This window comes from Coccinella septempunctata, chromosome 8 (genome assembly GCF_907165205.1).
Source record: "Coccinella septempunctata chromosome 8, icCocSept1.1, whole genome shotgun sequence".
Lineage (NCBI taxonomy): Eukaryota > Metazoa > Arthropoda > Insecta > Coleoptera > Coccinellidae > Coccinella > Coccinella septempunctata.
In genome coordinates this window covers 2,064,892-2,075,681 of record NC_058196.1, presented here as the reverse complement: position 1 = coordinate 2,075,681, position 10,790 = coordinate 2,064,892, and positions in this window count along the sequence as shown.

Sequence of the window (10,790 nt, the reverse complement as noted above, 5' to 3'; positions counted from 1 at the left end):
AGAAAATATTCCTCATCTCCCACTGATGACATTTTCGAACAGACGAATTCTCGCATTATTCCGCGTTCTTTTCTCTCATGTGTGTGGGCAATAAGTGCGAAAGTTGATGGTTGTCATTCTTTGCATGTTGCACGCCGTCTTCTCTCTGTGTCTGTGGCCGGCTTTAGATGGCAAAAGGCAGGTGCCGCGTAAGATATTAGGGGTCTGATGACTGACGTATATATCAGTCTCTTGTTTCGGGTTAACAGTTTGGATTTTTTGCACAGTAGAGGGAATAGGTTTTTCTTTGCCAAGTAGGCTTTGCTAAGTGACGATTTAATGTGTTTATGGAAATTTAACCTACTGTCGAGTTCGACTCCTAGATATTTGACAGAGTTTTTGGGGGCGATTTGGGTGTTGTTGATGGTGAGGGGGGTTTGGATTATTTTGTCATTGACTCGTCTGCTGAATACTATTTGTTCGGTCTTATTCTCGTTGAGTTTTATTTTCCATTTGTCGAAATATTTCTGTAGGATTTCAAAATGGTTTTTTATCTCGGTGTTAGCCAGTTCAGCGCAGCTTGACTGTGCATAGATAGCAGTATCATCTGCGAAGAGGGCTAGTTTTGTTGTAGCATTTTTTGGAATGTCTTGGACATAAATATTGAATAATCTAGGTCCAAGTACCGATCCCTGTATTACTCCTGCTCGGATGTTTTTCGAGTTCGAAAAGGCATTACCAACTTTCACTTTGAAGCTCCTATTGGTTAGATAGGAGTATGTTAATTTGACTAGAATACTAGAAAGTCGGGGAAACCTAGGCGTATCATTTTATATATGAGGCCTTCGAACCACTTTGTCGAATGCTTTCTCGATGTCGAGGAGTAGCATTACGGTGTGATTCAGTTCGTTATATTTGTTGATTATATCGGTTACCACCCTGCATATTTGGTGGGTGGCGCTGTGTTTCTCTTTAAATCCGAACTGCTCGGGGTCGGATATTTTCGCCCTTTTGGTGGCGATTTTTATTTTGGCCAGTAATACCTTTTCGACGATCTTGTTGAGGTTAGACAACAAACTTATCGGTCTATAGTTTGACGGAGAAGTTCGACTCTTACCCGCTTTCGGAATGGGGGCTACGACTGCCGATTTCCAAACCGTTGGCCAGTGTTGTAGCGTGATGATCGCGTTAGTGATATAATTAAGTTGTACAATGGCGTTCCTCGATAGATTTTTGATGAGTCTGTTGTCCACCTCGTCAAGACCGGGAGCCTTTCTGTTGGGGATTTGTCGGATAATATTGTGTATTTCCGTTGGATTTGTGAGATAGGGAAGACTTGGCTTGTGGGGGCGAAAATTGGATAAGAATGAGTGAACCGATTGGTGTATGTTTCTCTGATCCTCATCGAGGGTTTGGGGGATGTTGTGGGCGGATTCGAACGCTTCAGAGAAGATTTCAGCTTTTTCCGCTTCAGAAGAGTATGTGTTTGTGTTGTCTTTTGATTCGGGGATGGGTTTGAACTTGCTGGTGTACTGCTTGGTCGTTCTCCATAGAGAATTGTCTTGGGGGTTTAGTTTGGATAGTTTTTCCTCCCATAGAATGTTTCTGTGTTGGACGAGTTCGACTTCAATCTCCTTGTTGAGATGTTTGAGGAGGGTTTGGTCTGGGGCAAGCCTGTTTGTTTGCCATCTTTTGCGGGTTTTGTTACGGAATTTTATGAGGCCGATGATGTGGGGGGGCAGTTTGTCGAGTCTTTCTTTGACTGGGGATTTGAGGGTGGTTTGTTCCCGGGGGAATTGAATAGCGTTCGTGAGTTTAGTTATTTCCTCCTCGATGAGGTCTGGAGATATTATGTTATTGTTGATGGTGATACGGAAATCCAGGATACTTCTAAACGTTTTTCAATCGGTTGTGGTGTAGTTGAATACCAGTTTTTCTGTGAAGCAGTCCGACTGGTCGAGCTCTATGCTGAAGATGACTGGGTTGTGATCGGAATGGAGTTGAAAACTTGAGTGGAGGCCTGATACGTTGTTTACACCTTTGGAGAGGGCCAAGTCTATTGTGGATGGGGTGGAGTTGTTGGAGGGGTAGTGAGTGGCTCGGTCCGGTACATGTATGCTTATGTTTGCATTATTTTCGAGATAACTCTTGAGGGTAAGACCGTTAGTATTCCGCGTGAGACAATTCCAAAATTCATGCCTGCTGTTGAAGTCCCCGACAACGAGGGTGTTATTTTGCCGAAGGAGGCTTCGGAGACAGTTTGTTGTAATTTTGTTACTAGGGCTATTGTAGATGACGGTGATTTTCAGGTTGCCGGGGAGGTTTATTGAGAGGTTCTCTACTGTGCAATTTGTTCTGGGGAGTCTTGTATACTGATACTGTTCCTTATGACTAGAGCGACACCTCCGTGAGCGGTGTCATTCGAGCGATCTTCCCCTTCAACATTATACCCTCTGATATAAAATTTATCCGATGCTTTCAATCTTGTTTCGTTAAGCAACAAAATGTCGATTTTGTTGCAAAGGATGAAATTTGATATCTCGAGGTGTTTACGGAGCACACCATTGGAATTCCACTGAGCGAGTTTGAGCCTAGACATTGTTTCTGGCGTTTTGGAAGTAATTGAACATTAAATGCAGTCTCTCTGATTCGGTTTTACTATTTCTGAGTTTTTCGTTGAGGATAAGTATTTACTTGAGAAACTTGTCTAGGTCGACGTATGTGCCGAGATTCTCAAGCTCGCTCTCTAATGTCATTAGTTTGTCATAGTTATTCATATTACTACTACTTAGCTTTTCTGTTTTCCTGCTTGCATCTGGTGGGGCTTCCTTTCGTGGCCTTTCAAGGCTCTGCATTTTGGTGGCTTCCGCGGCTCTTCTCCTCTCCTCCCAGACGTTGGTAGTAGGTTTTGGAGCTTCCCTGTATTGGGTTATTGGGGTTGTTGGAGGCTGGCTCAGCGCTATATTCATATGCTTTTTTTCTAGGGCCACGATGTACGCCGGGCAATTTATGTTGTTTGCCGGGTGGTCTCCCTGGCAGTTTGCGCACTTTGCAGGGAGGTCCCTTGGTTTTGTGCACTCTTTGGTGCTGTGCCTTTCTGCACATTTGAGGCACCTGACCTCCCTGTAGCAGTTGGAGGTTGCGTGGCCCCAGTTCTGGCATCTGTGACATTGGATGATTTCCTTATTGTTACTGTATCTGTCCCATCTGATGGCTGTGAACAGCACTGATTTGACAGTAGCGCTGAGCTGCCTCACGGTGACAGTGTTGTCCGTGATGACCATGTAGATCGGGGATCTGGTGCCTTTTAGTTTATGCACTGCTTTTACTGGTATATTGTACTCCTTCTCTAGTTCTTCTTTTATGTCCTCTTCTTCCGGTTCTGTTTCGAGCCCTCTTAACGTGAAGGCTCGATTTTTCTCGTTTTTGTTGGTGTATGTGTGGAATTCCTGCTTGCACCCTTTAAAATATTCTACCAGTTTTTGGTGGTCGGCCTGGTCGTCGCAGTAAATATTTGATGCGTTTTTGCTATATTTTATTAGGAATTTCCCTTGTATGATTTTTCTAATTACTATAGTGATATTTAGGTGCTTTTTGAAGATCCCCTGAATTACTATTGGTGGGGGTCTTTTGGGCTTTCTAATTACTCTGCTCGTTTGTCCGGTGCTATCATCTTTTTCCTCCCTTGGTAGTTGTTCATAGTTGTTTCTGAGCGTGACAGGGTGTGGCTTTGCTCTTGTCAGGGAGTTCCTCCTGCTCCTTTGTTTAGGATGCGTGAACTCCGGGTTTTCGGAGTCTGTTATTCTTCTTCTTTTCACGCTTGTTGTAGGTGCTTGCGGTCTCGAATCCGCACTCATCGCGGATTCACTCATGGCTTCAGAAGCCTTTTTAATGTATTTTTGCACAATTTCAGTGTTCAAATCTTGCACCGATTTCGCTAACTCGCGATTCATAAGAGTCACTGCCTCCGAACTCACTTGTAACGTGTCTGTTTTCACTAATTCACTATATAATTCGCGGTTTTTGAACGTCTTTTATCGTTATAATTCGGGATATTTCACATTTCGCACAATGGCGGCCGGATTGTCACTTCGGAACACAGGAATTCCTTTTTCTCTAGGCGTTGCCGGCGCACGGCCGCTTGGTCACGTACACCGATGACGCAACGGGTGGGTCTACTCAGGTACTCTTTGCTTTCGCTTTGCGGAGCGTTTTGCCGTACGATGTTTACTCGACGGAGGCTAAGCAGCAACTGGTAAGATAGAACACTACACATGTTTGCAATATTTAAAGAATGTTCTCCCTTAAGAGATAGATATTCTGACATATTGACTCAAATAATTGAGCCGCTAGTACAGAACCATAATGACTTATGGTATTGTAACGTTTTCTTCGCTTAATTAAAACGTCCAACTTATTGAAATTATTTATTTACACTTAATACACATATAACTCACAAACTAACTATTACACTACTATTTATTTCCACTCTTGTTTATTTCCACTAGTCGCTTGCACTGTAACTGTACTTGTACTTGCCTACCTGCTCCTCCGCTGGGCTTATATAGGCGCCGGAAACATTCAGGTACCTTCGCGGTTATTCTAGACTAGAAGCTCTCGACCGCTCTGGTTCTCGAAAGGTCCGACCGCAAGGGCTGAACTGGTTACACTGTCCCCTCCTTAAGCCTGTTCTGTCCCAGAACAGATTTAGTGAATTCCTCCGAGGACCGTGGCGAAACTTGCACTCATCACCATTCCTACAGTAGCCATTCTGATGGAAGTAGCACTCCACAGTTTTTCCAGGCTCCCTGGCCTGCTTTGGATCGAAACTGCACACCAGGATCCGTATACCAGTCCCCTGAAATACCACCTCCAGCATGCTTCGCACAACTCGCCAATTCAGCTGGTCCAATCCACAACCGAGCTTGGGTACAGCTAATTTCCTAACTCCAAAGCGTCGAAGGTCTTCTTTCAAGCTATGCAGTGCCGTCCATAGATTCCGATAGGTTGGCTTCTGATAGGAATGTTGCTTTGTGACTAGGTAATAAATGAACCGACCTTCAGCCTTCAATTTCAAAACTTTTCCGATTCTTGGCTGCTATCGCAATAGTTGTTCCTGACGTCCAAATTTATTTCTGAATACTCTGGCTATTCCTTTGCTCATACGAAGGTCCTTCGCTACGCAATGAGCGAGAGAGTATTCCTCAGATACGGTTGTTCGAAATTCGAACATTATTCTAAAAAATAATCAAGTTCAATAATATGGAGAATTCCACTTATTCACAAAACTGGGTCACGCCGAGCGAGCCGTCGATCTACCGAAATCTGCTGACTGGCTAGAAACAATTGATGCAACCGGGGACTCCGTCAGTGCAGTAATACCAAATATGGCAATGTTATTGTTATCGTCATTGTTCGATTTAGTACATAAGCTTAGATTGTAATTAATAAAATCATCATTCATCTTCAGTTTGATCAATATACCTCTTGGGCAACTGTGGAGTTAAGACATTCCCTTGAACGTTCTGAGTCTGGTCGTTCAGTTGCCCTAAACTTCAAGCAAGTGTTGTTTCGACCAAAGAAACATCATTTTTTTGGTCCTTCGAGCCGGATCGAGAGAAAGGATTTACGACCCTAATCTCGATCAAAACATCAACGCCTGTGGGGAAGTCTTCCAGGGCCAAATCCAGCGCCAGCAGAAACCCTCCAGAGCCAACAACAGCATCCGTGAAGAAGCCTTCCAGCGCCAACTACGAGCCCGTGAACAAGCCTTCCGGATCAAAAATTCAAAAAAGCCAGGGAACACACCGAGTCCACTGGAAAAAATAAGAGCTAAGGATTTACGACCCTAATCTCAATCAAATCATCAACGCCTGTGGGGAAGCCTTCCAGAGCCAAATCCAGCGCCAGCAGAAGCCCTCCAGAGCCAACAACAGCATCCGTGAAGAAGCCTTCCAGCGCCAACTACGAGCCCGTGAACAAGCCTTCCGGATCAGAAATTCAAAAAAGCCAGGGAACACACCGAGTCCACTGGAAAAAATAAGAGCTAAGGATTTACGACCCTTATCTCGATCAAATCATCAACGCCTGTGGGGAAGCCTTCCAGAGCCAAATCCAGCGCCAGCAGAAGCCCTCCAGAGCCAACAACAGCATCCGTGAAGAAGCCATCCAGCGCCAAATCCGAGCCCGTGAACAAGCCTTCCGGATCAAAAATTCAAAAAAGCCAGGGAACACACCGAGTCCACTGGAAAAAATAAGAGCTAAGGATTTACGACCCTTATCTCGATCAAATCATCAACGCCTGTGGGGAAGCCTTCCAGAGCCAAATCCAGCGCCAGCAGAAGCCCTCCAGAGCCAACACCCGCATCCGCGAAGAAGCCTTCCAGCGCCAACTACGAGCCAGTGAACTAGCCTTCCGGAGAATCAACAAAAAAAAAATCTTCAAAGCAGAGATTTCATGAAACCTTCAACCAACATGGAAGAAAAATTGGGAGAACAAATGACTATTGGCCAAGACCTGAGCAAATGGACGGATAAAAAAGAAAACATGAAAATAGGAGATATCGTACTAGTCAAACAGGACAACATTAATCCCAACTATTGGCCCTTGGGAAGAGTGACGCAGTGTCACCCAGGAATAGACGGATTTGTGAGAGTAGCTACGATACGATGCAAAGATGGGAAAGAGATCAGAAGACCTATAACCAAAATCTGCATACTCCCGGTCGAGCAAGAAGAAAGAAGAAACGATAAGACGAGAGACCAACTCCGGACGTCAGCACCCATTCATGACCATGCCCAATAAAGCACTCGATCGAGTGTCGCACGAATTAGAATTAGGAAATTAGGAAATAGGACAATAGAAGTAACAGATTGCCAACACTGGAGCTCCAACATCATAGCCTGCAGCATTTCGGCCTTGGGAGTAATGTTCGAAATTCGAACATTATTCTAAAAAATAATCAAGTTCAATAATATGGAGAATTCCACTTATTCACAAAACTGGGTCACGCCGAGCGAGCCGTCGATCTACCGAAATCTGCTGACTGGCTAGAAACAATTGATGCAACCGGGGACTCCGTCAGTGCAGTAATACCAAATATGGCAATGTTATTGTTATCGTCATTGTTCGATTTAGTATATAAGCTTAGATTGTAATTAATAAAATCATCATTCATCTTCAGTTTGATCAATATACCTCTTGGGCAACTGTGGAGTTAAGACATTCCCTTGAACGTTCTGAGTCTGGTCGTTCAGTTGCCCTAAACTTCAAGCAAGTGTTGTTTCGACCAAAGAAACATCATTTTTTGTTGTTTCTTTGGTTGAAACAACACTTGCTTGAAGTTTAGGGCAACTGAACGACCAGACTCAGAACGTTCAAGGGAATGTCTTAACTCCACAGTTGCCCAAGAGGTATTTTGATCAAACTGAAGATGAATGATGATTTTATTAATTACAGTCTAAGCTTATATACTAAATTGAATAATGACGATAGAAATAACATTGCCATATTTGGTATCACTGCACTGACGGAGTCCCCGGTTGCATCAATTGTTTCTAGCCAGTCAGCAGAATTCGGTAGATCGACGGCTCGCTCGGCGTGACCCAGTTTTGTGAATAATTCAGATGGAATTTTCCATATTATTGAACTGGATTATTTTTTAGAATAATGTTCGAATTTCGAACATTACTCCCAAGGCCGAAATGCTGCAGGCTATGATGTTGGAGCTCCAGTGTTGGCAATCTGTTACTTCTATTGTCCTATTTCCTAATTTCCTATTTCTAACTTGTGTGACCCTCGATCGAGTGCTTTATTGGGCATGGTCATGAATGGGTGCTGACGTCCGGAGTTGGTCTCTCGTCTGGAATTCTTTATTTTTCGAGGAAGGTCCGACTTTGTTAGTCTTATCGTTTCTTCTTTCTTCTCGCTCGACCGGGAGTATGCAGATTTTGGTTATAGGTCTTCTGATCTCTTTCCCATCTTTGCATCGTATCGTAGCTACTCTCACAAATCCGACGTTTCCTGGGTGACACTGCGTCACTCTTCCCAAGGGCCAATAGTTGGGATTAATGTTGTCCTGTTTGACTAGTACGATATCTCCCATTTTCATGTTTTCTTTTTTATCCGTCCATTTGCTCCTTTGTTGCAATCTGGGGAGATATTCCGATGTCCATTTCTTCCAGAAGTCTTGTTTCATTTTTTGTATAAGCCTCCATCTATCTTGTAGGGTGATATTCTTTTCATTGATCTCTGGTTCAGGCATTGAATGTAGTGATTTTCCTATGAGAAAATGTCCAGGCGTCAGCACATCTAATTCTTGTTGAAGCTTGGGACCAGTGTGTAATATATCATTTAAACTGATTCCGGTACTGGTTTTCTGGCTCGCGTCGAATACGACACGCAGTTTTGTTGTTTCTTTGTCCTCTTTTATTACTGCTTGATGCGGAATGTAGTATCTTGTGCTGGTCGTCTGATTTGCTGGAGTCATGTGTTTTAGTTCGATATATTCCCACATGAATTCTTTGTACATTGCTTCCAATTTCTCTTCCATGTTGGTTGAAGGTTTCATGAAATCTCTGCTTTGAAGATTTTTTTTTTGTTGATTTTTCGGAAGGCTAGTTCACGGGCTCGTAGTTGGCGCTGGAAGGCTTCTTCGCGGATGCGGGTGTTGGCTCTGGAGGGCTTCTGCTGGCGCTGGATTTGGCTCTGGAAGGCTTCCCCACAGGCGTTGATTATTTAATTGAGATTAGGGTCGTAAATCCTTAGCTCTGATTTTTTCCAGTGGACTCGGTGTGTTCCCTGGCTTCTTTGAATTTTTGATCCGGAAGGCTTGTTCACGGGCTCGGATTTGGCGCTGGATGGCTTCTTCACGGATGCTGTTGTTGGCTCTGGAGGGCTTCTGCTGGCGCTGGATTTGGCTCTGGAAGGCTTCCCCACAGGCGTTGATGATTTAATTGAGATTAGGGGCGTAAATCCTTTTCTCTTATTTTTTCCAGTGGACTCGGTGTGTTCCCTGGCTTTTTTGAATTTTTGATCCGGAAGGCTTGTTCACGGGCTCGGATTTGGCGCTGGATGGCTTCTTCACGGATGCTGTTGTTGGCTCTGGAGGGCTTCTGCTGGCGCTGGATTTGGCTCTGGAAGGCTTCCCCACAGGCGTTGATGATTTAATTGAGATAAGGGTCGTAAATCCTTAGCTCTTATTTTTTCCAGTGGACTCGGTGTGTTCCCTGGCTTTTTTGAATTTTTGATCCGGAAGGCTTGTTCACGGGCTCGTAGTTGGCGCTGGAAGGCTTCTTCGCGGATGCGGGTGTTGGCTCTGGAAGGCTTCTGCTGGCGCTGGATTTGGCTCTGGAAGGCTTCCCCACAGGCGTTGTTGATTTAATTGAGATAAGGGTTGTAAATCCTTAGCTCTGATTTTTTCCAGTGGACTCGGTGTGTTCCCTGGCTTCTTTGAATTTTTGATCCGGAAGGCTTGTTCACGGGCTCGGATTTGGCGCTGGATGGCTTCTTCACGGATGCTGGTGCTGGCTCTGGAGGGCTTCTGCTGGCGCTGGATTTGGCTCTGGAAGACTTCCCCACAGGCGTTGATGTTTTGATCGAGATTAGGGTCGTAAATCCTTTCTCTCGATCCGGCTCGAAGGACCAAAAAATGTTGTTTCTTTGGTTGAAACAACACTTGCTTGAAGTTTAGGGCAACTGAACGACCAGACTCAGAACGTTCAAGGGAATGTCTTAACTCCACAGTTGCCCAAGAGGTATATTGATCAAACTGAAGATGAATGATGATTTTATTAATTACAATCTAAGCTTATATACTAAATCGAACAATGACGATAACAATAACATTGCCATATTTGGTATTACTGCACTGACGGAGTCCCCGGTTGCATCAATTGTTTCTAGCCAGTCAGCAGATTTCGGTAGATCGACGGCTCGCTCGGCGTGACCCAGTTTTGTGAATAAGTGGAATTCTCCATATTATTGAACTTGATTATTTTTTAGAATAATGTTCGAATTTCGAACACGGTAAAGAGATCTTGATGTACTTCCTGTGTAACGCCGAACCGTGCAACGCGTGTCTCACCATAACACTCCATAAACTTCTGGTAATCGCTGCTACCTTGCATCGGGGCTTCCACAAGACGTACTTCTTCTTTGTCCTGCGCGTACGGGGCTAATCGGTTGAAATGGACAACCTTTGGTTTTCCTCTGGGGATCTTCCTTATCCGGTAAACTACATCGTTTATCCTCTTGATTATTTCATACGGTCCCTCCCACTGTCTCTGCAGCTTTGGTGAAAAACCTTGTAACGTGCGTTTCTCGGAGAAGCCTTAATCTCGAGCGCCAGCTATTCTTTTCAATAGGAAGAATAGCAAACCTACCAGGGTAGCTGCTAGCCAGAGACAGAGCTCGGTGTTGTCTAGGGTAGTAGCGACAACGAAGAAGTCAAAATCGAACTATGTAAATGTTTATTCACAACTTCGGAAACTAATCACATGTCAAAGGGAGATATGTGTGATATAAAATATGAGTGATTCTATCAGTGAAAATACATTCGGGAAATCTTATCCGGTCACGAGCACTTTATGAAATTTATACCGGGTGTAGTGAAAAATTAACGGTTCAATAAAAATGCGCCAACCAGAACTGACGAATGCTAAGGACTTGCTATACGGTATCGGTGTGTAGTTGTATTTCTCCGGGAATGAAACACAATAAGGGCGGATCTGTTCGAGACTTTTATTCGCTGCCCCAAGGGTTATAGCACACCATGATTGACAGCGAAGAAAATGTCTGTTTTTAGCGCAAC